The sequence below is a fragment of the Anser brachyrhynchus genome (assembly GCF_964034855.1).
Source record: "Anser brachyrhynchus genome assembly, chromosome: Z".
Classification (NCBI taxonomy): domain Eukaryota; kingdom Metazoa; phylum Chordata; class Aves; order Anseriformes; family Anatidae; genus Anser; species Anser brachyrhynchus.
The window spans coordinates 18,188,974-18,215,490 of NC_137697.1; the positions used below are offsets into that span (position 1 = coordinate 18,188,974).

General features: G+C 40.5%; 1 protein-coding gene and 2 long non-coding RNA genes across 12 annotated transcripts in view; 1 reads left to right on the plus strand and 2 right to left on the minus strand.

Moving 5' to 3' along the window:
• Positions 1-1,078, minus strand: part of LOC308185950 — a 32,975-nt gene extending 31,897 nt beyond the window's left edge. The window contains exon 1 of the long non-coding RNA XR_013943841.1: positions 648-1,078. This is a non-coding gene — a long non-coding RNA (uncharacterized lncRNA). The remainder of the gene's footprint in view (positions 1-647) is intronic.
• A 2,929-nt stretch (positions 1,079-4,007) lies between these two features.
• ERBIN (erbb2 interacting protein) overlaps positions 4,008-26,517 on the plus strand; it is a 121,378-nt gene continuing 98,868 nt past the window's right edge. For 3 of the 10 annotated variants that reach the window (XM_080573082.1, XM_080573086.1, XM_080573083.1), the window contains exon 1: positions 4,126-4,507. The gene's annotated coding sequence lies outside the window, so the exon portion shown is untranslated. The other 7 variants (XM_080573088.1, XM_080573087.1, XM_080573085.1 and 4 more) reach the window with 7 other exon arrangements.
• On the minus strand, positions 5,271-25,678 carry LOC308185257. The gene is made up of 2 exons (XR_013943223.1): positions 14,515-25,678; positions 5,271-13,643 (listed from the first exon to the last, which is right to left on the minus strand). It is a non-coding gene; the product is annotated as an uncharacterized lncRNA (long non-coding RNA).

Sequence of the window (26,517 nt, forward strand, 5' to 3'; positions counted from 1 at the left end):
TAAAAATATCTTACATGATGAAAAAAAATCCACAATTGTTTTAACATATTCTGAAAAAAGTCATTATTTTCCCCCAAAATAAAATTTTTACTTATTGTGCACATATGCTAAAAACTAAGAGGCTTGGATTGTCAATGTTAGCCACACACAAGAACAACTAAAGGTCAGAATAGGGATAAGGAAGCCACAGGATGTAAAATAAATGCAATTCATCCTACGGTTACAGAAACCTGGAGTTATTAATTGCTTAGCATGATAAGTATCATTATCATAAATGTGCCAATATAGAATATTTCTGTAGTGATATCTGTGATACATTTACAACGTCTAGTTATGCATCACCTATTATCCAACTCATTACTATAGAGTTCATTCTCATGGGTGTTCATTAGCTTAAAAACACCATGTTAAATTTTAAATGAACTTGCCACAGAAATTCTTCTTTCCTACCAATGTAGAGAGAGGAATGCTGGTTTTCCTACAGGATGCAGAGCAATATTAACTATCATAAAACTGTCACATGGAGCTACTACAGAGCTAGCATAGTTGATTTCCTATAGAAAAGCTATTTCAGGTATGATTAGAATCAGGACACAAATATCCTCAGCAGCATTAATTGTTACCCTTTTTTGATCCACGAAACTTACCGAGGACAGATGGCAAGGGTGCGAAGGTAAAACACTGAGCAAATAGCTCATTTTAAGCAAATTCATAAGTTGCTTTTTTTGACAACTTCACGTTTAACTCTTTGTCATTAGCGTGTCCAGAAACGGCTCTGCAGGAGCTTGTTAGCAAGGGATTGATGGCTATGATCCACAGAAGTCCATGTCCTCACATGGCATAGCCGCAGCTTTCATTCCTTTCCATTTGTTTTGACCAGCACAAGATTTATGCGAAGGCATCAGCTGTCAAAACAGGCTTTAGGCTAAGAGGCTGCAGCATAGCTTAAAGTCACTGTTAAGGAGACTGTCCAGGAGCAAAGCAGTCCAAATCAGGGAAGAGTAAAGGTGCTTTAACATCACCTTTTTGTCTTTTCTCCTCCTCGCGAAACGCAGTGCCAAGTGTTCCTAAGTCACAGTTCAGGAGCTCACCCATGGTAACCAAGGAAGAGAAATACAAACAAAAAGTCACAATAAAATGTTTAAAAATAACTCTAAAACATTCCTAACCATTTCTGGAACACAGTATATACAAAATAGGTTGTGGTGTTAAAAAGGTTTTCTATCGCTACTTGCATAGTACTCCAAAACTTAGTCACACAATACATTTGATTTTACTATTTGAAAAATCTTGGAACCGAATATAAAGAAAGCCTCTTTCTATGGCATAATGCAGTATTTAATTAATGTAAATTTTGTATTGTTTCAATGTTAAACTGAGCAGAGATCATTCATTTAGCTTCTCTTTAAATATATGAGATAGGTATTACACATTTAGGAAGTTGTAACAATATATTTCTGAGCCTTAACTGCCTCTGAATTGAACCAGTTTTTTGTTGACTTCACCAGCATAAATGTGGTACAAGCCATTTGTGAATCAGATCAATCAGAATCTGTTACACTAAGGCACCCTGAATAGATCACGGGCAAATTTAAATTATGGGGTGTCCAAAATAAATGACAAAACTTCGATACACACTTTTTATAGAAATTATTACTTAATCTCTGTTATATCTTTCAGGCAATTATCACTTCCAGTAATTATTATGTAGTTATTTAATATTGCAATAATGTCCAGAAGCCACAATTCAAATCAAGCTAAAATCCACTGTTCAAGTCGGTACCCAAACATTTATTGAGAAGAAACGTTTAACTTGGAGGCCTTTCAATCTAACTCATAAAAGCTGAAAGGCATGGATGTAACAAGTATTAGTAAGAATAGGGAAAAACAGCAATAAAACAGTTACTCTGAACCACTACATATGTTGTTTAGACCATTTGAACTCTCAAAAGAGACAAATTCAGATGGGGCTGTTTCACTAATCGTTCTTTCAGTTTAGCTTTATATCTACTCATGTTGCTGTTCAAATGTAAAAAGAGGAATTTGAATGAAAGAAGTTTGGGCTTGGTGTCTAATGTGAAATTGCGTGTAAAGAATTTGTTTAAACTATCACTGGGATCACTTGCATAGTCTCACTTGAAAGACTCATTAAGTAACTCTATATTTTGTACTTTGTGCACTTAATCTGTAATTATATGGTAACTGGGATAACAACTCTGGGAATTAATGTTGCTGGGGACTCTGTTGAAGCTGTAATCTAAATACTGTCTTGATATTTATAGCACTTTTAAATCCCTGGGATAACTCATGGTATTCTCTGAATTTGCACAGATAGTTAGTTGTATCTTGTCCATGTAATATGTCTTCAGGAGCTGTGGTCTTGCTATCTATAGTTTCAGTAATCTTTGGCTAGGCTTTTATTTTTGATGGCTAAAACTGTAAGTGAAATGGCGTCTTACATTGAAACTAACGTTACAATTACAGTAGATCCATCATGGGAACAATAGTTGCTATAAATTTCCCACACCCATCTGTTACCCAGCTGCATTAATAAATGCATTAGGCAATTTGCAGTTAACTTTGCCAAAGAACAATTTCACACCAAAAACAGTTACAATAACCTCATGCGTAACACAGGTGCCTTGTAGAGTTCATGATGGAGGACATCTGTGGCAGAAAGGCACTTGTATTAATCACGATCGGGATGCATTATTGGTCGTTCGACAGGAATGATCATGAGTTCATGAGACAAAATACTAGCAACTTTCTTAAAAGCAGCGCTGTAGCGCCTTACAGTGAGAAACTCTAAATTTGTTGTCAGTGCTTTGAACTTTGGGGACGGAAGCTCTCATGCTTGGCCTGAGACCAAAGCTGAGTTATTTGAAAAAAATAGCTTACCCGAGCAACAACAACAAAAAAATAATAAAAGGAAGTTTTGGAATATATATTTATTGGAGTGTATATATATACATATATATATGTATGTATGTATAAAGATGTATTTTTACCAGCTCTGATGGCTATATTTAATTCAGTTTAATTATTTAGACCTAGGCACAGCTGCAGTCCCCGAGGAGGGCTGTATGTAAAGATGGAAGATTCACGGAACAGCAAAGAAGCAGCGAGTGTTGCTGCCCTCACGGAAAGGCACGCCTATTTGCTGTATCTGGGTACAACCCAGTGACTCCAACACACGGCTCCCGCACACAGGCAGTAACTTTGAAGGAAGTAACAGCAGTGTTAAATGCAGTGGGCACACACAGCCCAGCCCAGCCCTGTTTCGGTGCTCGGGGCTGAGGCATTTTCGCCCAAAGCCCCGTCAGGAGCCGAGGGAGGCAGCCGCCGACCCCGAGGAAGGAGCGTTGGATTCGGGGGCTGGTGGGGTTCAGGGGGCTTTTCACTTCAGGCTGGCACCGAGCTGACACGCCACTCCCTGCTGCTGGCCGGCGGCTCGTGTAAAACGCCACTTTTTAGCATTTTACCCCATTTTTCGGCCAGCACCCACCTCCACAACGCCCCACCGGCCGCCCAGCGGGCAGCGAGGCGAGCGGCCCCCCCGCCCCCACCTCAGCCCATTCCTCCACAGCGCGCTCCCGCCCCCCGCGGGGCGCCATTGGCTGCGGGGCCCGTCCCTCACAACCCTTCTGGCCGGGGATTGGCCGCGCCGTCGCCTGCCGCGCTCGGCCCCGCACCGGCTGGGGCCCGGCGGCGGTGGCGGCGGCGCTGCGCATCCCCTCCCCCCGCACCCTCCCCTCCCGCCGCCGCCAGTGGGGGCGCTCCCGCAGCTCCCGCACGGCCCCGGCCTGGGCCTGGGCCTGGGCCTGGGCCTGGGCGGCGGTGGCCTCCCGCCCTCGTACGCCCCGCTCCCGTTGTCCGTGTGTCCCCATCCACCCATCCGTCCGTCCATCCACCCGTCCATCCCGCCCCGGGGCGCCGCCGCCGCCGCCGTCGTCGCCGGGGCGGGCGGGGGGGAGGCGGAGAGCGCGGGGAGCAGGGGGAAGTGTGCGAGAGGAGGCGGGGAGAGGGCGGCGGCGGCGGGCGGGCAGGTGAGGAGGGAGGGCGGCACGGAGCGAGAGGGCGTCCCGCGCCCCTCGTGCCCTTGGCGGCGGGGTGAGGGGCACCGGAGGGGGGGGGCACACAGGGGGACGGGGACCGGGGGACGCCCTCTGTGCGGGGCGGGGACCGCGGGGCACAGCCCGGAGCCGCCGCCGGGAGGAGCCCGGCTCGGCTCGGCTGAGATCGGCTCTCCTCGGCTCTGCCCGGCTCGGCTCGGCTCGGCTCGGCTCGGCCGCCTCCCCCCGCGCTCACGCACACCGCCCCCGTCCTCGCCGAAAGCTGTTGCATCTTTTTTTTTATTTTTTCCCCTCTCTCTCTCTCTTTTTTTTTTAATCTCCCCTCTCTCCTCCCCCTTCTCTCCCCTCCCGAAGGAGCGGGGCAGTCGGTGGGATTTAAGACGTTTCCCCGGGGGGTCGGGAGAAAGCGCTGCCCGCTGGACCCGGCAGAGGAGGTGAGTGACACGGGGAGGGCCGGGGGGGGGGGGGGGGGGGGGGCAGCGGCAGAGCCGCGATCCTTCCCCTGCTGCCGGAGGGGGGTGGGGAGAAAGGAAGGAGTTCACGCTTCGTTTTTATATCCTGTTTTTTGGCCTTTTATTTATTTATTTATTTATTTTCCCTGCGTTTTACCGCCTCGCGTCGTTCGGCAGCCCTTTGTGCCCCTCTCGGCGAGGGGCTGTCGGCGCGGAGGCGGCGGCTGTGTTCCTGGGGGCTCGGGGAGGGGACCTGGGGAGATGGAAAGTTTTTAAGCTCCTCGGGCACAGAAGTTTCTTTGTTCGGCCGGAGGAAGGTATTGAACTGAAACCGCTCGGCTCCGCGGCTGCTGCTCCAAGTCCTTCCCTGCGAAACCGAGCCCTGCCAGCTAATTAAGTTCTCGGGAAATGAGAAAGTCCCGAAGGAGGTAATCCCGTCTTATTTCACCGGCAGATCCCCAGGCTCGGCGCTCCCTGCCTTTCACCTTGTTTTCTGGGGGATCGGCTAGCCTCTGGCCCGTCCTCCTGAAAATAAATAGCTCTTAAATTTCGTCGTAACGATGTGCCCTCGGTAAAGCCTGCCTCAGTTTTTCCCCCTCGACGGCTGCCGCCAACTCTCTTCCTCCCCTCCGCCCCTTCTCTGTCCCCAAGATGACGGGTTTGACTGCATATTTTTCAGCTTGTATAGGGAAGGTCTGTGCTGCTGTGTTTTGATCTTTGCCCGGGTTTATCTTGAGGGACCCCCCCCCCCCCCCATTTAAAAGAAGAAAAGCTTGCTAGCGATCTGACTTCTTAAAAGTACGTGCCGTTGAACTTCCGAGTTAACGTAGCCGTGTTTATTTTCTGCTGGCCGCTTTCTCCTTTATAATCTTTTGAGAATAGTCCCGTGTGAAGCTGCAGGAGGGGAAGCTAATTGCAAAGTTTTGGTGTAAGGTTTTTGTGCTGCTGGTGCTGGGTTCTGTTATACCGGCCGACTAGGTGCATTTAGCGAAAGCAGTATTGCTCACCACAAATTCATTTCACATGCCTCAAAGAGGCAATTATTGGTTAGTCCCTTCGTGATGGTGAACGCTTAAAATGAGCTAGAAGCCATGGCTCTCTGCTTGCTTATTTAAATTGTTGTTCCTGTTTGACGAACTCAAAACCAGCGTATTTGTCAGATAGGATGTTCGTGGTTCAGCCTCTGAAGTCTCTGAGATGTGTTGGTGTATGTAAGAATTGGACAAAGTCAATTTTCTGAAAAATTTTTAAAGCTGCGATATATGTAGTTATTTAACAGCACCAAGTATGTGAGAAAAAAAGTTATCAATCCAACTCTGTTTGATACAGCGTGAGGAAAAATCTTTACGTGTAGCTGACCTAAAGTGGCTTCTGTGGCTGATAACAAGTAAATGATTTGGCTTGCAATTTATGGACTTACCTTTCTAGGCAGTAGAAAGGTTATTCTTAGGCATCTGAAAGGCCCGAACAAAATAGATGGCAGTGAACTTCAGCTTCCTTATATGGCTGATGCTTGGCAGAAAAGCAATGAAGCCTAAATAGAGTAATCCTTTTACAAAGAACGGTCACTTTCCAAAGCAGTGTTTCAGTCCCAATAATGACTTGAGATTCCGTGGGGGGGAGGGAGAAATTGTAGCAATGCATGACAAATTTAGTTGTAAACCACTATGTTCTAATGGATGCAATTTAGTTTCTTTTCAGACCTTTTGTGTTTCTCATGATGCACTTGATATTTTTCAATGCCATGTAGAAGAATAGATCCTTGTAGTGGAGCCACAACTTTTTACACTAGTGTTTTGTCACCATGGTAGCTATGGATAAGGCCCTTTTTAATGATGAAAGTGTAATTCAGTACTGCTTACAGCTAGTGGTTATATCATAGAATGCCATTCATGTCATTAACATAGTTTAGAAGTTATGAAGGAGTGTATTCTTTCTTGAGATCAACCATCTCAACTAAATCGGGCTGACATTGGTATTTGTATTGTGAATAAAATGATGCAAGTACACACGTGGTAGCCGATGTTGTTTGGAACAAAGCTTTCATAGGTACGTGATGATGGCTTGGGGAAATGTTCTTTTTACCTGGCTGTTCTGTGCTTGTGAATTACATTAAGCTCATGTAAACATTGATAATTTTAAGTAGGTATGCTTACAATGACAGAGGTAGAAGTTACGGCAAAAGGCATGCTATGGAATGTGACTGTTGTGAGGACCACTTGTATCTTGTTTCAACAGTCTTGTCAATAGATTAGTCGCTAACAAGCTGCACGGTATATGATATGTGATACAGATGTGGTGTTCTGTAGGATATCCATTTTCACATCACACTGATTTGAATTGATGAGGGGACTCCACAGAGAAAGTATTACTGAACGGAAATTGCCTAGGGTATTAAGCTGGTGGTGTAACGTAGGAGTTACGATTTGTCCTCAGTGAAGTTTGTCCGAGTCTGCAGCCGTACGTGTGGAGAGCCATGCTTGGAGGATCCAAACTAAGGGAAGGCGTGCACGTACGTAACACGCGTTAAACTTCCCATGTTAGCAGCATGTTCTAGAAATAGAAGGGGATGGGAGCAGGATTCTTCAACTCAGCTTTCCTGTAGGGGTGTAATGAATCATTGCCTGTCTGCTTTTTTTTTTTTTCAGTTGTTGTTCTGTTTTTGTTCTTCCTGCTTCCAAACAAAAAGGAAAATCTTCTAGGGAAAATGTTACGTAAAGATCAAATGTTTGGTATGTTGTCTTTTCAGTAGGTTCTCCCTGTGGGATAACCTGATCTGCTAAAGGAGAGTCTGACGTTACTCCACGTAGAGGAATTACAGATCTGACCTCTTCCGAATGAGTAACCAGTCAGGATGACAGGAAAGTTACTCTTTAACGGATATGAAAATTGCACTTTTGTGAGCACACAAGTGATGATGATGACAGTCAGTATAGGTAGTTAATGTGAATTATTTGGAAAGTGAAGATTTAGAGACATCACTATTTTACCTTTGTCAGCTTTTGAGTAACTGAAACAGTATGTCAGGCAACACTTTTCACATCAGAGCGAAAACACTGAACTGATGTGTTTATCACATTTAGTAAACAGTTCATAAATAACTTAATTCTTTATTTTTCAAGTTTATAAAGTGTGTAATTTTGTATAATAAAAGTGTAAATATTATCAAATTGCTATACTGTTAAACTGCTAGTGTCTTTAGAACATCTGTGAAGTCCATGCACACTTTTGAGGTAAAGACTGCCTTTCTACAACCTTTAAAAGTTTAACTGATTTTGGGACTCTTGCCTCATGTTTTGAATGCACAGGGAATATCTTTTTACTCGTTTTGGGGGTAACTTGTGGAGGGTTCGGTGGATACTCGCATGGCAGACTCTGGTTCAGTTTTGGACACAAAGTGTTTTTTTGGTGGGGTAGAATGTGAAGGCTTGTCCAGGCTTCAGACATGGGTTTCCCCCAGTCTTTACTGTTTCTCTTCTCTTGGGGAGCAGCTGCAGTGTGCCACTGCAGTGTACAGCTGCGGAGGTGGCATGATTGACTGGGTGGTTTTTTGTGTTTTTTTTTTTTTTTAGGGAAATTTTGGTTGTGAAAAGAAGACTTTATTGAAATACAACCTTCATTTCTGATTAAAAATTCACTGTTCACATGTAGTGAGTAAAACCTTGTAAATACTGAATTTTGAGAATGAGAATGCTGAGTTGAGGAGATGGACTTGGGTGTGTTGGTTGATGAAAAACTCAGCTTGAGCCAGCCTTGTTCACTTACAGCCCAGTAAGCTAGCCGTACCCTGGGCTACATCAAAAGAAGCGTGGCCCGCAGATCGAGGGAGGTGATTCTGCCCCTCTGCTCTGCTCTTGTGAGACACTACTTGGAGAGCTGTGTTCAGCTCCGGGGCTCCCGGCACAAGAAGGACATGCATGTATTAGAACAAGTCCAGAGAGGGGCCACAAGGATGATCAGAGTGCTGCAACAGCTCTTCCATGAAGAGAGGCTGAGAGAGTTGGGGCTGTTCAGCCTGGAGAAGAGAAGGCTCCAGGGAGACCTTTGTGCTGGGTCTGTCTGGGATGGAATTATAGGAAGGCTGCTGTCAGCAGCCTTCCAGTACCTAAAGGGGGCCTGCAGGAAAGCTGGGGAGGGGCTTTTGGTCAGGGAGTGGAGTGATAGGACAAGGGGGAATGGCTTTAAACTAAAAGAGGAGAGATGTAGATTAGACGTAAGGAAGAAATTCTTCACTCAGGGGGTGGTGAGGCCCTGGCACAGGCTGCCCAGAGAAGCTGTGGGTGCCCCGTCCCTGGAGGTGCTCAAGGCCAGGCTGGATGGGGCTTTGGGCAACCTGGTCTGGTGGGAGGTGTCCCTGCCCATGGCAGGGGGTTGGAACAAGGTGATCTTTAAGGTGGCTTCCAAACCAAACCGTTCTATGATCTTCTGCCTATATATATAAGAAAAATGGGAGCAGTGAATATTGCTATGATTGTTAGTATTTTTTATTATATAGTGATCTTGGGATAATTCTGCTTTTTCTGCCATTCTTCCTCATCAGTTACCTGCTCGTTTTAAGGGTTTTTTTTTTTCCTGTTACTTAAATTTCAATACATATACTTGGTTTATTACTCTTAGTTTCATCTGTACTTCCCTTAAAGATGGTACTGAAGCATGGTGTTTCAACACTAAATCACACCTTCTAACTTTAACAATACATCATGATTTGCATAATTGAGAAATAAAGCTAAACAAACCTCTTTGTTTGGTTTCATTCAGGCTGAAATGGAGGTGTGTTTATGTTGGAAAACATCACCCCTGTGACTAGTTTCCCTAGGGTAGTTTAAGTTGAAAAGTAGATTAGTTCTTTCTGTATCTGGAACTAATTTGTAGATCCCTGATACTAAGCAATCATTATGCACAGGAGCAACAAGTGATGATTAAGCAGAGTCTGAGGACAATATGAACCATCTCTGCTGCTGGCTGTCCTGGAAGTTGTAATACTGTCAGAAGGTACCAATGCCTCTAGATCTGCTTGCATTTGAAAGCTGTTAGATTAGGATAGTACACCCTCTTCTCCCCTGTTTATCCACTTCTTCAGGTAATTAATCGGATGATCTTACTCTTCTATCCTATTAGACACTATTAGGTCACCATTCCTGTACATTAGGGCCAAGACAATGTTAGGTATCAATTTCTGTACACAACTTTGTTGGTGAACAAAGGAGGAAGAACACTTTTTCTTCCCCAGATTTTTATCGATCCGATGATTAGGCCCAGTCTAGACCTTAAGGATTGATGAAGATAGTAAATACAACTTCTGTTCTTGTAAGAGCAAAGCTACATGAAAAATGGTAAATGATTCAAAAAGTACAACTGTTGCATGGTTTCTCAATTTTCAAATATCTGATATTATGAGTCCTTGCTTCTTTTGTTAATAAACTTTTCTCAAACTTTTGTTCCATGCTTTTGTGTAAGTGAATTGTGCAGGCGTAAAGCTTTATTATGTGTTAAGGGAAACAACTACTACAGACAAACTTACTCTTTCTGATTCTCTTACTTAAATCATGAGAATAGTAACTGGAAGAAATTTTAGGTGACTGTCCTCAGAGTGATCCATCCAGAATTCACTAGGTGCATGGACTGCCCTTTCAAACAAACAAACGAAAGTCTTCTAAGCATGGTGAATTCTCCAAGTTTGTGTGGCTCAGTATGTGTGGTGCTGCACTTCTTGCCTTGTGGCCCTGTCACAAAGCTTGCTGGGATGGAATAGACACAGATTCACGACTTGGGTCATGCCTGTTTGACTGTTGTAGGTTAGACTGTTAGGGATTATCACACGCTTCCAGTGGGGAGGTTGCAGCTGCATGAGTAGAATTTCCTTTCTGGGAACAGGTAGTAAGGGAATACGTGTTTCAAATGTTGAGCATTATGTTCTCTTGAAGTTAAAATTCTACCTCTGAAGCGTAAGCTTGGAGTGTAGTTGTCTTCCTGTGAGCTGGTAGTGCTCAGTGACTACGTCTTGTGCCAGCTGTCTGGGGCTAGCTTTAGGAGTAGAAGAAGCTCTGAAGAGGTTTATAGTCTTTATAAAAGTTACAAGTACTTGAATGAAAAATTTCTAGTACAATTCTAATTTGGATTCTCCCTTGGAAGTGGATGGGAACTTGTTCTCCTTGGTGGGATAAGTTCAGTTATTAACACTGAATTCAAAATATCTGAATTTCTGTTAGTTTGTTAAAGGTATGTTTAGAAGGTTGGTTGAAAAAATGGTGTCTGTCTTGACCTCTGAGGTACTGTGCTGTGAGTTGCAGCCTTTGGAGCATTCTCATCAATTTTTTTAATCTAGTTGGCATGGGAAGTTTCTGTAGCAGCTATAGGGGGAACTTGGTCTTCCTAGACACTTCTGGAAGACACGTTTCATGTTCTTCCATAGTCCTTTGTCCCATAGATGTGGGGTCTGAGTTTACTACAGTTACAGAACGTATTTCTTCAGCCTTCCTTGCTCTCCTTGTCCTTGGAGCTTTTCAGTACTTATCTTTCAAAACTTCAAAAGCTGCCTAAGAAGGAAGGGAGAGAGCATAGTTGCATCAGTACTTCTGAGCAATGTCTGAAATACAGTGCCAGAAGCCTGTGAACGTCAGTTGCAGGTTTAGCAAAAATTTTAAGTGTTTGGATGGTAGAAAGTGTTTCTAGGTTCATCGGCAAGGATTCTGGTAGGCTGCTAGGAAACCTTATGAGAGCTTCTGCTTTCTCCGTGCATCTGTAGTGATCTTGGAATTAATCTTATAGAGGGAAGAGGTGATATTTTAAAAGATGAAGCCAATTGTCAGTAATTTGGTCAAATTACTGCAGGTCTTCTGTCTTCACTTACAGATAGCCCTGAAGATATGATGGAGGCTGATATTTGACATGGGGTATCAGAGAACTCTTAAATAACAATATTAATGTAAATCATACTTTCTTTCCTCTGTGGAAATGTTATGCTTAATAATCTGTGTGCTTATGGATAAAGCAAACAAAAAGCTTGGCTACATAAGTATTTACAAGATTGAGGCCTGTATTTTCAGTAAAAGTAAACTGAAAGTATGGCAGCAGAGAAATCTGAAGTCCTCCCTGCCTTAAATGCTGTGTAACTACTGGTTTTCCATGCACATATGGAGTATAACATGCAGGTATTGAATTGACTTAGATTCCACTCGGCCTAATGCATGGTGCACCTGAGGGAGGCCGTGGATGTGCAGACAGCTGTTAATATGCACCCACAGCCTGCTGCTGGTACATTTGTTTGAAGAGGCAAATTATTCTGTGGTGATCTGAATGTCAGCTTGGTAGTGAGTTCTTTTTAGGAGAACATACTCATTTTGGGCTTCTTCTGGTCACATAATCATATGTGATGTTAACCCTGGAGCTGCAGGTCATTTAAATTCTGAGGTACTCTCTATTTTATTTTTTTTTTTGTCTGACTTGGCAATACATTTCATCAGTGAGGGAGAAAATTCAAAAACTCGTATCTCTGATTCATATCCAGACTTTATACCATTTATTTCAGTAGTGCTTTACTGAACTTACATAGGATGTTTTATCCTAAGTAATGGAGAATATTCACGAATTCTTTAGTAGATCTTCTGAGGAAGAACTACAAGCAAAGGGAATTGAATGAGGAACGCTAGTTGATGTTTGGAACAAACACAAGATTTTACTTTAAGGTCACTTTGGTTCACATGTAGATATTAGAAAGCTATGACAAACTAGGTTAAAAATAGTTTCAGGTCTCAACTGTAAGTCAGAAGAAGAGAAGAAGATGGTTAAACCTGTGGGTTCCCGTCCTGTCTGGGAATGTGGCAGGCAGGGGGAATCAATCAAACCTCTGAATTTGGCAAGCCATCTGGCTCTGAATCTGGTAGATAAGATCAGAAATACTGGTATGGGAGAGAGAAACTATTGGAGCTTTGCAGTTCCACTATACTATTGTTTAACTATAGTGTGTCTTGTTTGCGTCTTTTTTTTTAGGAGTCTTTTTTTTTCCTGAACAATGTTTTGTGTGGGAGGGACTTTTCTGTGCCTATTAGAAAATCCTGTTTTTCCAGTGTGTTAATCTTACTGCCGTGCTTCAGATCTCTTACCAGAAGTTTCATTAAAAAAAAAAAGGTAAACAATACAAATAACAGAAAAGTAAGGTAGACATAAAATAGACTTTAATAGACTTAAATGAGAGAAAAAAAATACTTTTCCATTTGTTTTTATCTGGGTGATGTCCTTGTCTTTTCAAGGAGCACTTATTTTGTCTTGCTTTACTGAACAAAGCAGAGGTGCCAAGGATCATGACATTGTTGCGTGTTTTTTTGCAGTTCTGCTGTTACTAGAGAAAGGCGGTAGAGCGGGCAAACGTTTTCATGGGGTTTTCCTGTTCAGTGCTGGTAAAAAGGAAGGAGAGGTATTGTCAGGATTTCCAGCGTCCTGTAGCCTTTCATGACATTAATGATACTGAACTGGTTTTGCAGTAGCAGGCTGTGACCCCCCCATGGGAAAGACCGTGGCCCTGTCAATGGAAAAAGTTAAAGGAAAGTGTTATGGGATGGAAGAGAAATACAACTTTAATCACTACTTTCTTCCAGATACCATTCTTACTTCTCTCTTACATCTGCATTAAAAAAACAAACAAATAAAACCCACAACTGGTCAAGAACGAATAGATTGTTACTTAGATTTCTGAAAACAGTGCACTCTGTTCCATCTCACCAGATGGAGAGAGTCCCTGCCTATTTCTGTTGAATTCTATTATATATTTGCTCATTTTAGGTTCATAGATCACCAGTTATTCCTTTTGTGTTAAACATTGATAAGTGTTAAATTTCAGCTTGTGAATATGAAATCTCTATTGAGGAATAACCCTAAAATCAGAATGCCATTAATTTTCCCAAAACTTGTATTAACTTGTTTTTAATCTTTCAAAGGTCTGATGGGGAAGTACCTGTTGGACAATTCGAACTATTTGAAAACACAGTTAGGAAATTTCTTGAAATACCTGCATTGTGCTATTCAGTTTTCCTGGTCTGAGGAGTAGTAGTTGACATGTTAATAGCAAATAAGCACCACTTCAATAGTGTCATAATAAAGTGCTGCAACTTTTTTCTTCCTCCTGCAAAAAAGCACAGGATTTCAGGAGGTTAAGTAACGCTTTAAGCTGAGTTATTATTAAATCCATTCTGAATTCAGTTTTTAAGCTATAATTTGCACTGTGATGGGAAGGAAGAATCTTAATTCTACTTAAACCTCCTGTCAGGTGAGAAACTTTCTTGACTTTAGCAAATTATTATCTATGTTGATAATAGAGCTTTTAGAGAACTTGTCCTTCAAAATAATTGTCTAAATTCCCAACATTTTTTTTTTTTGTTATAACCTTTAAGCTATCATTTTTTCTCTATCTAAAGAGGCAAAAATACTTTTAGGTATTAAGAAGAAAACATTTAAGAATGTTCTTCCATTAATTTTGTTGTAACAGTTGCTTATCTGATCTCCAGAATGCCTGATGCATTAAAATAAAACTAACATAACAGTTGTGTTTTTTTTTTTCTCCTTTAATCATAGTCCGTTGGCACAGAGGAACACAACACTATCTGAAAAGAAAAATAAGTTAATGCCTTTTGCACTATTACTGTGTTAGGAGTGGAAGAAGGCTATAAATTGGCAAAAATCAAATACATATTGTGAGATTAAAGCTGAATAAATACGGGACAAAATATTGGTGCTTAGCTGCATGAGAGATGTGAAGTCTTGTAGTTAGAAAACCAAGGTTCAGGCAAAGAGGAGCGATTCTTGTATATCACAATTATGAACTACTAATTGGGATGGATGAAGATTTACAGATGAATCAATGTAAAAGAAAAACATAGATAGAATCATAGAATGGCTCAGGTTGGAAGAGGCCTTAAAGATCATCTAACTCCAACCCCCCTGCCATAGGCAGGGATGCCACCCACTAGACCAGGTTGCCCAAAGTCCCATCTGACCTGGTCTTGAGCACTTCCAGGGATGGGGCACCCACAGCTTCTCTGGGCAACCTGTGCCAGTGCCTCACCACCCTCTGAGTGAAGAATTTCCTCCTGACCTCTGATCTAAATCTCCCCTCTTTCAGTTTACAGAATCACAGGTAGGTTGAGGTTGGAAGGGACCTCTGAAGATCATCTGGTCCAACCCCCCCGCCAAGCAGGATCACCCAAAGCACGTTGAGCAGGATGGCACCCAAGCGGGTTTTGAATATCTCTGGAGAAGGAGACTCCACAACCTCTCTGGGCAACCTGTTCCTGTGCTCCATTCCCCCTTGTCCTGTCATTATCTGATTGAGCAAAACGTTGCTCTCTATCTTTTACATAAGCCCTCATTAGACATTCCTTTATTTGTTTAAGACAATGACTTCTAAAACTGCTGAGAGTGATGTTGAGCTCCTACATGTCATAATCATTGTGTAAATCAGAGGGAAAAGGTGCTTGGAATCTGGAAAATGTATTTTTTTTGAGACTTTTACTCATTAATGAAATAGGTAGTGGCTGCTTCGTATTGTAACAGTGAAAAAGATGCGTTTAAGGAAAGTTATTTTTAAAAAGCTTCACTGTAAACGGAAGCTTGCTGTTGTTAGTACTGCATTTCATACTAAGCAGATGCAAAAGCCAAAAAACAGATGAACTTGTCAAGGTGGGTAGCAAAACAAAGACAAATATTCTTTAAGGGGGAAGAATTCTAAAGCAAAATGGAAGTCCAGCTGTATATTCTGTTTCTTTAAGCTGTAACTTTCATTAGGGTACTACACAGTATTCTGTGTGTCAGGATGCACCTATACCTGTATTTTTGGTAGGATTTATTTTTTTGAAGTAGAGCAGTCCGCAGTGGGCGTTGAAGACACACATCCACATGCACTCTGTCTTTTCAGCTCTGTTCTGTGAGTGTGATTCCACTCGTGTTACTCTCACCACAGACTGAGTTGTGTGACCTGTCTAGATTTGGTGCAGCAGTTTTTCTGGTCAGCTTATCGATTTTGTTGCTAGCTCCAAGGTACTGAGTGCGGTGGTTCCTCCTCCCATGTTCCCAACCTTTGATTTCTCAGTTTTTTAAAGTCTCCTGTTGTTTGGGGCCCACTATGTTATTATGACCTTTGTTGTTTGATCATCCTAATTTTAGCTAGGAATTCTGGCAATTACATTGTTGGGGGGGATGGTGCGTGCAAAGCAGGACATCAGCTTTTGGTTTGTTTTAGTATATAGACAACAGAGTGTAGGAAAGAAATTCTCGCTAGGAATCTTCTGATAAGAGTTTCTCTCTCTGTCTGTCTCCTTCTCTCTCCCTCTCTCCTTTAGTTTGTGCTGAAGTGTTATGCATTGCCTGAATTTATCTGCAGGCAATTAGATGGAAAGTCTACTTCACAGATGAGAACTTTTCTTGTGTATTGAAGTACTGCATATTTACAACAGTGCAGCTTGCCTGTTTAAAAACCGTTGCTATCTGCTGCAGATGGCTGCATAGTCTAAGGAGTGGTTTCCTGGTTACATTGTACATGAAGTGCCAAACACCATGAGAGCAGTTTTGTTCTGGAATGCCAAAATATATTAAATCCATTCAGGAAGCAACATATGTCAAATGAATAAAAATACCACGCTCGTGCGAAACAGAATGTGGCAGCTATGTTTTTCAAATCTGTTCCCCTAGCCCTCAAATTAAGGGGTTAAAGGGACTTTGTGTTTTAAGTATTGAAGATAGTATTCAATATTAATTGCTTTCATAAGCTTTTGGCATTTTCACTACTGTTTGTTTCTCTATAGCTTGCTTTTTATTTTGATTAGCATATGTTATATACTGAAACTGAAACAGTGAGGCTATCAATAGGGGTAGTGTATATGGAAAAAAAGTACTGTATTTCCTTCCTTGGATATCTAGGTGTGTGCAAGCATGCAGGACTTTTTCCCTTTTTTTTTAATTTATATTTATTTATTTAGGCTGGCAACTTATGTTTTTCTTTATTTACATCCCTAAGAGAGCTCTATATATTTGCTTGATATTGCAGGTAGAAGGACAGGTTTGTTAACATCCTTCACAGTTTATTTTTATTTTTGTTTCTATCCCAACTGCAATTCCAGCAAGTTCTCAGGGCAAAATTGGAAACATTTTCAATGAATATCTCCAAATATTGGAAGATTTTATTGTGACAGAGAAACAACTGTGGGGTGGAGAGTGTTTTGTTGCATATTACTTCCTTGTTTGCAAAGAAGGTGGTAGTCACTTTGATTCAGTTTCTAATTGTAACTTTATGCATAGATTTTTCTTCTAATCTAAAGTGATTTGAAAACCTTCATTTTATAGCTCTCTTAAACCAACTCGGAGGAATGAAATTAGTATCTTTAAAGCAAATTTGTTTGTCCTTTCTGAATGTATGTCTTTTTTTTTTTCTCTTCTATCATTATGATTAGACATACAGTTAAAAATTAACCTCAGTGAATTATCTTGCATAATGTTCTCAGTGTTCTCCTGTCTTGTGTAAAAAGTGGTAACACCCTGAAAAAAGATAGAATGAGGGCAGATATTTTCTTTTTCTAGCTGAGGAAGGCATGAATTTTTTAAAAAATCAAACATTTAATAATGAGGTATCTTCATCTGAACCATGGCTGTAGCAGGGGCCATAGTTTCTGTGTTCTTTTTTGTTTGTGTGGGGGATTAATAGCTCAGACTTGAGGTAGAGTGCAAGGCTAGTAATCCTGTTTTCTTGGTTGAAAGAGGAAATGCTGGTGGTTCTTTATATGGTTTAAATTCTTCTTTCCTGCTGCCTGAAGTCTTCAGCTGTTCTACGATAATGATGTTACCAAGGAAGTGTTCATGTGCTGAGATGAGGTATACAGTCCAAAAGAACTTCTTCAGTTGTCTGTTTGTGTCTTGATCCACCTCACCTGAGCCAAAGGAAGGCCTGAGCTGCTCAAGCATGATGCATTCCACTGTCTACTCTTCTCCCACTTAACAGTGGCAACAGCTCTGTCCTGTAGCTATTAAATCATAGAAAGTACCAGAAAAAGTGGCATGAAGAAGTGTCCCATTAGGTCCATGTTTTACTTCTGTCCTTTTGTGTTTTAAGAACTTGAATTCTCATCAAAGCCCTTATCATTTTTGGTTTTAATAGGTAAATAAGGCTATGGAACCCACTGACTTGTTTTTTTCCTTTGGAGTTCCTTGCAGATTTTCTACTAGCATTTTTGTGCTATTAATAGCATTGTAGGAACAACTTTTTTAAATATATCCAGTCTCTCTTTCTTTGTCCATTAAACAGTTGTCTTAATACGTATTTTATTCTTTGAAAGGCACTTTGCAGCTTAAGTCTACTCAGTGATTTAATTAACCATGACATATTGATGTGACTTTTAAAAGCATCTTGGTTGTTACACTTTGTTTCATCCTTTCTTGTGGTTTCTTTCAGAAAGTGTCCCTTCTGTTTAGGCTCTCCAACACACTGATAAAGTTGACTTATGAGCAGGCCAGAAGACAACACCATTTTTCTTTTTTAAGGACAAAAAAAAAAAAGAAAAATGCTTTTTCCATTTTTTACTATCAGTATTTGCTGTCAGGTATGCTTTCCTTCTAATGCAGAATAGAAGCTTGTGTGCTCTGCAGATACTGGTTTCATCCATACAAACTATTAGACTTGCTTTACATCCAAATCACTGAAGATTCACAGTAGTTGAAGGACGTCATATGAGATAAATATTTTTTTCTTCTAAACATGAGAAATAGTGTGCATTCTGCTCTAAGTAAGGGGCATTATCTGCTATAGAGTGGCAGCTTCTGATGCAATAGGATGTTTGAGGTTGATCATGTGAATCTACCGTTTATTTAAGAGTAGTGGGGCAGATGAGAGATGGATCTAGATCAGTGCCATATCTCAGCAGTGGCCCCATTGTGTATTTCATGTCTCTTATTTTCTGTTTACAGACTTGTTTAATATTAAAACAAAAAAAGAAAATTTTTGAATTACAAGTTGATATTCATTAAAGAACTTTCTACAAGATTGTTTTAATCTTAGTATTATAACTAGCCCACTCCAACTGACAAGCTGCAGCTCTTAACCACGAACATTTCTTGATGAGACACCTTGCATTGGTTACTTTTGGATTTAAGATTTAAGAGGTTTTTTTTTTTTGTTTTTTGTTTTTTTTTTAGTTAAATGAACATAAATGTGAAAACAACCTAAAAAACAACTTACTGTGGTGGGGATGATGGTCTCTTCTGTGTGGTGTAGTTCCATTCACTCAAGCCTCTAATAAATGTATTGTTTTGTAGGTTAAAAAATTGACTTTTTGTTGCAAAAGTATGTGCAGCGCTTGCAAGGTTGTCTTTCAGTTAAGACCACATCCTGTAGACACTTCTTTCGGTTCTGAACTTCAAATGTAGAACAATAACTGCTGACATATCGTTACCCAGACCATAACTGTTTGCTGACCTTACTGAATGTCTTCACTTCTTCTGGTTGCTTGGAGTATCTGCAGGACTGAGATTTGGCATGGTTAACTCTTCCCCTTTTCTGCATACCTCTTCAAATAGACTTTGCACCACTAACCACTACCCTCTGGGTCTGGCCATTGAGCCAGTTTTTGATCCACCTCATGGTCTGCTCACCCAGTCCGTAATTCAGCATCTTCTCTGTGAGGATCTTACGGGGAAGAGCGTCAAAGGCCTTACTGAAGTTCAGGAAGACAACATCCAATGTTCCCCCTTCATCCATCAGGCTGGTGATTTCATTATAGAAGCTTATCAGGTTGGTCAGGCGTGACTTCCCCTTGGTGAATCCATGCTGACTACTCATAATGATTTTCTTCTTCATGTGACTAGAAACGGTTTCCAAGATTAGCTGCTCCATCACCTTCCCAGGGATCGAGGTAAGGCTGACTGGCCTGTAGTTCCCTGGGTCCTCCTTCTTGTGCTGGTTGTGCAAACCCTAGATTTAACAGAAGGCAGACGTGAGTAGGAAAAGTAAGGCTTGGTCTTCCTTTACCGGTCTGTAGTTTGGTTTAAGTTCAGTGTGACTTGACTTGCTTTTTGAGTTCTAGTTGCTGGTTTAGAATATACTTTTACTCAATCACAGAAAAGTATAAATTTTGCTTTTTTTCCTCTGAATTTATGTCTGATTTGTTCCTCAGTAATCCTCCCGTATAAGACTGAATCCTGTTAAAAATTGCAATACTTAACATTTAAGCTTTTTTGGAGCAGATTTCAAATGTACCACCTCCTATCTTTCCTGCTTTTTTGGCACATGAAGGTTGACTTTATAGACTTCGGTAGTAGGCTTGGAATTTGATGTTTATCTTTCACAGAGCTGAAGATACTTCGACTTCTAGGAATAGGCCTGAAAATATATAGCTTTTAGTTAATTTCCAGAATTATTATCCAGAAAGTAATGGGACAGATGATCTCTGTGAAGTAGGTTGTAATTGCTGTGGTGTTAGGGAAATAACTAGCTATGGTAAGAAGTGGAATTAGAAAAACACTCAGGAGGACTAGAGACCTGTTCAGTTCCTCATTGCTGAGGTCATCAAGTCCTTTTTTTCCTCAAAGCTACCTTCTTGACTACTTGTTGTCAAGACGTATTTAAGCTAGTTTCTTTACTTTCTAGGGATTTCTGATGGCTTGATTTTTTTATTATTTTGTTTTAGTCATCCGGAGGAACCTCTTGATTGAAATCCATAGCTGAACAGTGTTTGAACATGGCATGCTCTGCTTTCAAGTTATACCTAAATGTCAGTGTGAATGGGGAACTGATGGGTATGTCAGTATGATAATTAAACAAGTTGAAACATTAGGCATTATCACTGGTGGAATGATTCTATTAGAAGTATTTGTCAATGATAATTATTTTATTTTACTTTTTCATCTCAGATTACTAGAGTATATCCATCTTCATTCATGGAGGGATTAAAGGTGCAACATGATTATAGCTTCTTAATTCTAAAATCTTTGGGGAAACTGCCTGTCCTGGTGTGAAAGTACTTTGTGACTGTGGCATGGGGCATGTATGCTATAGTAGTCTCACTTGGCTGTCCTGCAGTCATGAATTGTAGGTTACAAAACTTCTGATCTTTCATCTCTCTGCGAAGGGCCAAGCACATACAGCTGAGACGAAGTAGCATTGATGCATGCGAGGTAGACAAAAAGATTTTTCTTGCTTTGATAATGGCTTATTAAGACTCTAGTACTGTGCTTCTCTCTGTTTCTGTAGGGAGATTAGAGTGGGAGTAATGTGGAAAAGCACTAGTGAGTTTTTGTTCTTTTCTAATGGAAGGGGGAAAAGTATCCCTTTTCATATAGTCTCAAGTAAAATTCTTTCTTTGAGATCTGAGTTCATATCTCTCTTCCTTACAGTGCATTTTTTTGGATGAATGGGAAGCATTTCAGTTGAGTTTTGTGTAGTTTTCCATTTTCATCTGTACTAGTATTAGCAACAATTACTTTTGAAACAGACGCTTTGTTGTGTGTTGCTTACTTGAATAGTAATGGGTCAAATGGATAGTTTTGAAAACATCCTTAAGCAGCTAAGAAGCTGTTTCTCATGCTGGTAGTTGTCTGTACATCCTGCTCTTCAATCTGCAAAATAGCCCAACCAGAGGAGATGTGCTGCTGGACCTGTTGCTCACCAGTGCTGAAGAACTTAATGGAGAGGTCAGGACTGGAGGTAGCCTGAAATGCAGTCAGTGATCATGCCCTGGTAGAATTCCCAATTCTGAGGGATGCAGGACAGGCAAAGAGTAGAATCATGACCCTAAGCCTCAGAAAGGCAAACTTTCAGTTGTTTAGGGCACTGGTGCATAGGATCCCTTGGGAAACTGCGCTCAGAGATACGGAATGAATGAGAGGTGGGAGAAATTTAAAGATATTTATCTTAGGGCCCAAGAGCTCTGAATCCTGACATTTAAGAAGTTGGGCAGGGAACACAGGAGTCAAGTTTGGCTAAGTCAAGACCTCTTTGCCAAACTAAAGCACAAAACCAAAATGTATAGGCAGTGGAAGCAAGCATGTACGTCCTGGGAGGGTTATGGGGATGTAGGAGAGCAGGTACAGAACTAGGAAAGCCAAGGCGCAATTGGAGCTGAACTTGGCTAGAGATGTAAAAAAGAGTTACTTCAAGTACACAGGACAGTGAAGGAAGGAGAAAGAACCTGTATACATGCCCCCATCCCTCAGTGAGTGAAACAGGAGACCTAGTTACCTGGAACTTTATGAAGACTGAGGTACTCAATACCTTTTGCTTCTGTCTTCACTGGGAACTGTTCTAGCCGTACTGCCTAAGTCACAGAATCCAAAGGCAGGGACCAGGAGAATGAAGAACTGACGACTGTAGGAGAAGAAGCTTTGAGACCATCTAAGGAACCTGAAGGTGCACAAGTCCATGAACCTAATAAGGTGCATCCGAGGGAACTGGCAGATTCCTGTCTAAGCTACCGTCTGTCATTTGAGAAGTCATGGTAGTCTAGTGAAGTTACAGTGACTAAAAAGGGGACATACAACTCCCATTTTTAAGAAAGGAAAAAAGGAAGACTTGGGGAACTACAGGCCTATCAGTCTTACCTCTGTGCTCCTCAGAACAGGAGCTTGAAATGAAGCTCCTTAGAACATATGGAATCCCAAGCTGTTTGGAATGTTATATTTGAGCAGATTTTTTTTTTTTCCTTTCAAATTGTGCAGTACAAGAATTAACCAAAGCACAATCTGGAGTCAGTGAATTCTTCCCTTACAGTAGTTTCCTAATGGTGATATTTTGCATACTTGAGAGGAATTGTTGTGATGATACTAAGTTCTCTGGGACTGAAACTTCATCTTGTGAAAGAAAGATCAATAAAGGTGTGGTCTTCCCCCCAGCCCCCAAGTTAAAACTTACTGCAATTCAATTAAAAAATATGCAGTCACTGTCTAGTTAGGAATTAAAAATACGAAGCATCTATTGACCTTGCAAATAAGCATGAAACGATCGTGCCGTTTTCCATATTTTTGTCATGTGTATACTTCATTTGTGATAGTCTATCTGTAGTAAGAATCTAGAGCGTGGTAAATTGGAAATGACTGTCAACCTGAGGGCATGCATATCTCATATTGGCATAACTTCACGTTCATGTTCTCCACACATGTCCTCTGAGTGAATATTCGGTGCAAATGTTATGAAGTGTGTTCACTTTTTCTGTTTTTAAAGTTATGTCTTTGCTTTTTTTTCCCCACTTTAAAACATGAAGTAGTAATTCTCTCTGTCACTCTCACTCCCTAGAGATAGTTGTGTGTCTTTTGGGGAAGATTTAGAATGGCATGACTCCACTTTTGAAGGACTAGATTGTAGTTTCAGTGTATCTTGTCTTAATGCTGGGCAGAAAAGGTTCCTAAGAGACAATTACATATGTATTTTAACATCTGTTCTGCTGTATGACTAGAGTACAAGTTGGACATTGTTTTTAGTTATATATATGCCTATATTATATATGTGTATATATATGTATAATATAGACATATATATATATATATAAAATTATCTACCTAAAAATAAGGGAAAAAAGGGATACTTTAACATCCCTTACTTTAACATCTGAAACGGAAATGACTTTGTCTCTGCTAAGATCATTAATTTTCTGGTATCAGTCTTGATACATGGATAGGAATTGAGTCGTGTGCTGAAATTATAGCCGGTGGTGAAGCTGAGCTGAGTGAGATAACGTGCACTGTTGAGCAGGGTTTCCTTCCTCTCCTGCCATCTTCGTCTAGAGAAGAAACTAGGATCCAATGTCAAATTTACCTTGTTCAGGCTGTGTGAAAAACAGCTCGTTCAGCTATTCAGTGGCAAGTACCTATGCTCACATAGAACCTTTGATGTATTTTCCTGTCAATTGCTTACCTTTCAGCAAGGTGGATTTCTGTATAACTAAGTTACCTATTAATATTTTGAAGGATAGTAGTCAAAGATGTTTTAACTCTTCTTACTGATTTTTTGATTGAACGAGGAATGAATATGTCAAAACAAATTCTTGTGATACAGAATAACTAATTTGGGTGTTGTGTGTTATCTGTAATTATATGCATCCTCCATTATCCCCATTTGACAAAAAGAATCTGATACAGAAAGTATTTAGTTGCTTTCAGAAAGTACTTGTAGAGAAGATTTATTTTGTTTATTCTGTTCATATCCAACTGCATTAATGTAGCTGCTAAATTATTGATTTTGTATGTGCACTTCTAGTAATTATGTTAATGAATTAATTCATAAATTCATATTTTTCTTTTATTTTTCCCTTATTTTGAACTATGGGTTCAGCTGAACTATGCTTAAAGAAATCTAAGTATGTTTTTTCCTTTGTTGTGGTAGATGAAGGAAATAGAAAGGGGAAAATCATGTAATAGAATGTTATTTAATTTTTAATTTTTAATTTTTTTTTTGTTCTTGGTGAAAGCAAAATGCTACTTTTTATACATAGATCCACTGATGCAGTAGAACTGACTATCAAATATCTTTGAGTCTTTCTGAGCCTATTAAAACTTGATTAATGGAGTATTTCTAAGGAATTTTGCGACTTTAAGTGATCATTCTGATTGCTTCCTGCTCTCAGTAATTGTGTCTGTATTGCTTTGAGTGGTGTGCTGATGCTTCTTGGCTTTGTGTAATGAAATAAGTAGCGTCTACTATGATATTGGATCTGTCGTCTTTCTCCAGTAAGTTTATTCAAAGTGGTAGACGGACTTGGTTTATGAACTTCCCATTACTACTGATTTAAGCCTGGGCTCCAGGGTATGTTCTTCCAAAGTCTTAAGTGCCTGATAACAGTACTAACCCCACCTTCTTTCTGAAAATACTTGTACAGAACTTCGCATAGCTAGTCAGACCCTCATCTTTCATGTCATAGAGCTGTTGAGAAAAGCAACAACAGTAGCAGAGGACCAGAAGTGAAGTACAACAAATTTTCTTATGGTTTTTAATTCACAACTTTTTTTGAAATGCAGCATAATTTTCACGTGGTGGTAGACGAAAATCCAAGTTGAGTGTTCTCATACTGGGCTTTGCACCTACAAAAATACTCATTCTCTCTCAGATGTTGTCCGCAAGGGATGGTTTTGTGCACTCAACAGCGCAAACTTGTCTAGTTTTGAAGAGCTCTGGTTGCTCATAACTCTTCTGAAATGAGTTTAGCTCAAATGTAAAATGGGTACTTTTTCATAAAGTGACCTGCCCATCAGGGCTTTGAGTTGGAATCAGTTCTTGGTGTTAATTGGGCAGCATGTGCTTTAATTAAAGATGGAAGTATGTGATAATGAAAAAGGATTAGCTAGGATTAGCTGTAGATATTTAATTTCTAAGTTACATTTTAGGAAAAAACTTAAATTGGGGGAAGTGCCTGAGCAGGATATTTCTTGTAAAGATTGGTGAAACGCATATTTTCCCTTAACTTTTGGGGACTAGCTCAGCAATGAGCATTTGTAGCATGTATACCAGACTACTCAAGTTTTTAGTAAGGAAAAAAAAAAAATGAAATACTGAGTCAATCTCAGTAGCAAGAAGGTGGTTAAAGGTCAGAGGGAATACATTGTTATTGACAGTGGGGTTAAACTGATGTCTTTCTTCTGGAGTTGTGTTACAGTGTCTTATTTGTCAGCAGTGGGAGGAGAAGGGTGGATGGAAGAGTGTTCCAGTCCTTAGGTAACGCTTAGATAGCAATCTTTCATGTATTGATCTGTGCAATTGGTCATAGGTTATGTGGCCCTACAGTTACTGTGTGCTTGCTACTTGGGATATAGTGAAAGAGCTGGTGACTGAAGCACTGATGGGGGTACCACAGAATTCAAGACTTGACAGAGGCAGTCACAAACTTGGGCATGTAATGGAGTCTGCATGTTCAATAGTCCACTGCCCCATCTTGAAGGATGCTACATAAATCTCCAGTTGAACTGAAATTTTAACCTTCTGTGGAAGACAGCAAGACAAGGGAGAGGACATTACTCTGATCTTTTTAGTTAAGAGCCAAGAAAGCTGTTTCCATCTTTGTAGATCCAGATATTGTTCAGATATGAACTTGATTTAATACAATACTCTCGTTAGTATTTTTAGTCATACAAAAATCCTGGCTGTAGGTAGAAAGGCAGTAGGAAAAAACAAGAAGGAAAGTTCCAGACCCACCATAATACACACACACACACACACACTATATATATACATATATATATATATATTTTTTTTTTTTTTTTCAACCAAGCTTTCGAATTAACAATATGGTTATGGAACTGGAACCCCTGGATCCTTCAGGGTTTCTAGCTGTGCTGGCTGTAAGATCATGGGCAGCTGATAACATCAGTGTCTTGGAGAAGGTGGCTGAAACGCCAATTATCTGTTAAATAGTTACATCAGTACAGAGGTTTTAGAGTTTGCTAAATCACCATAAGTGTTCTGAAAGTGGCAGAAGCAGTTATTTTAATAATGGCTTGTGTTAGAAATTTTAGGAATCATGAAATTCAGTTTTGTGTCTGTGTATTGAATGCTTTATGGAAATAATACGTTAGTAAGGATCTGACCTGAAAAATCATTTTCTTTTGAGAAAGACTCCACTTATCAACCTACCTAAATGTGTTAGATGTTTTTTTGGTGTGGGATGCCTTTGCTGTTTTGAAAGCAGATGACAAAATCGTCCTTCTGTGTTTTGTCACCTTATTTGAACTGGCCCCAACAAATGTCATCAAGATGAGGCAATGGGTGTGTTCCATATACACCTTGGACTTAGTACATTATTCCATGTTACTGGCCAGGACCACATAATAAAACTTTGTGTCCTCAACATATAGAGTATATGGCAATAGGCCACAAAAGCTCTCCAGGCAGGATAAGCTGTTCAGAAATAGGTCCAACTACTTGTAAGCAACTACCTTGCCAATGGCTGTGGCTGCAGACTTTGAATAAAATCTCATGTTAAGCTAAATGAAAGGCAGCTGGCAGGTCCAATTAAAATAATTGCAGCTTTTTTAAA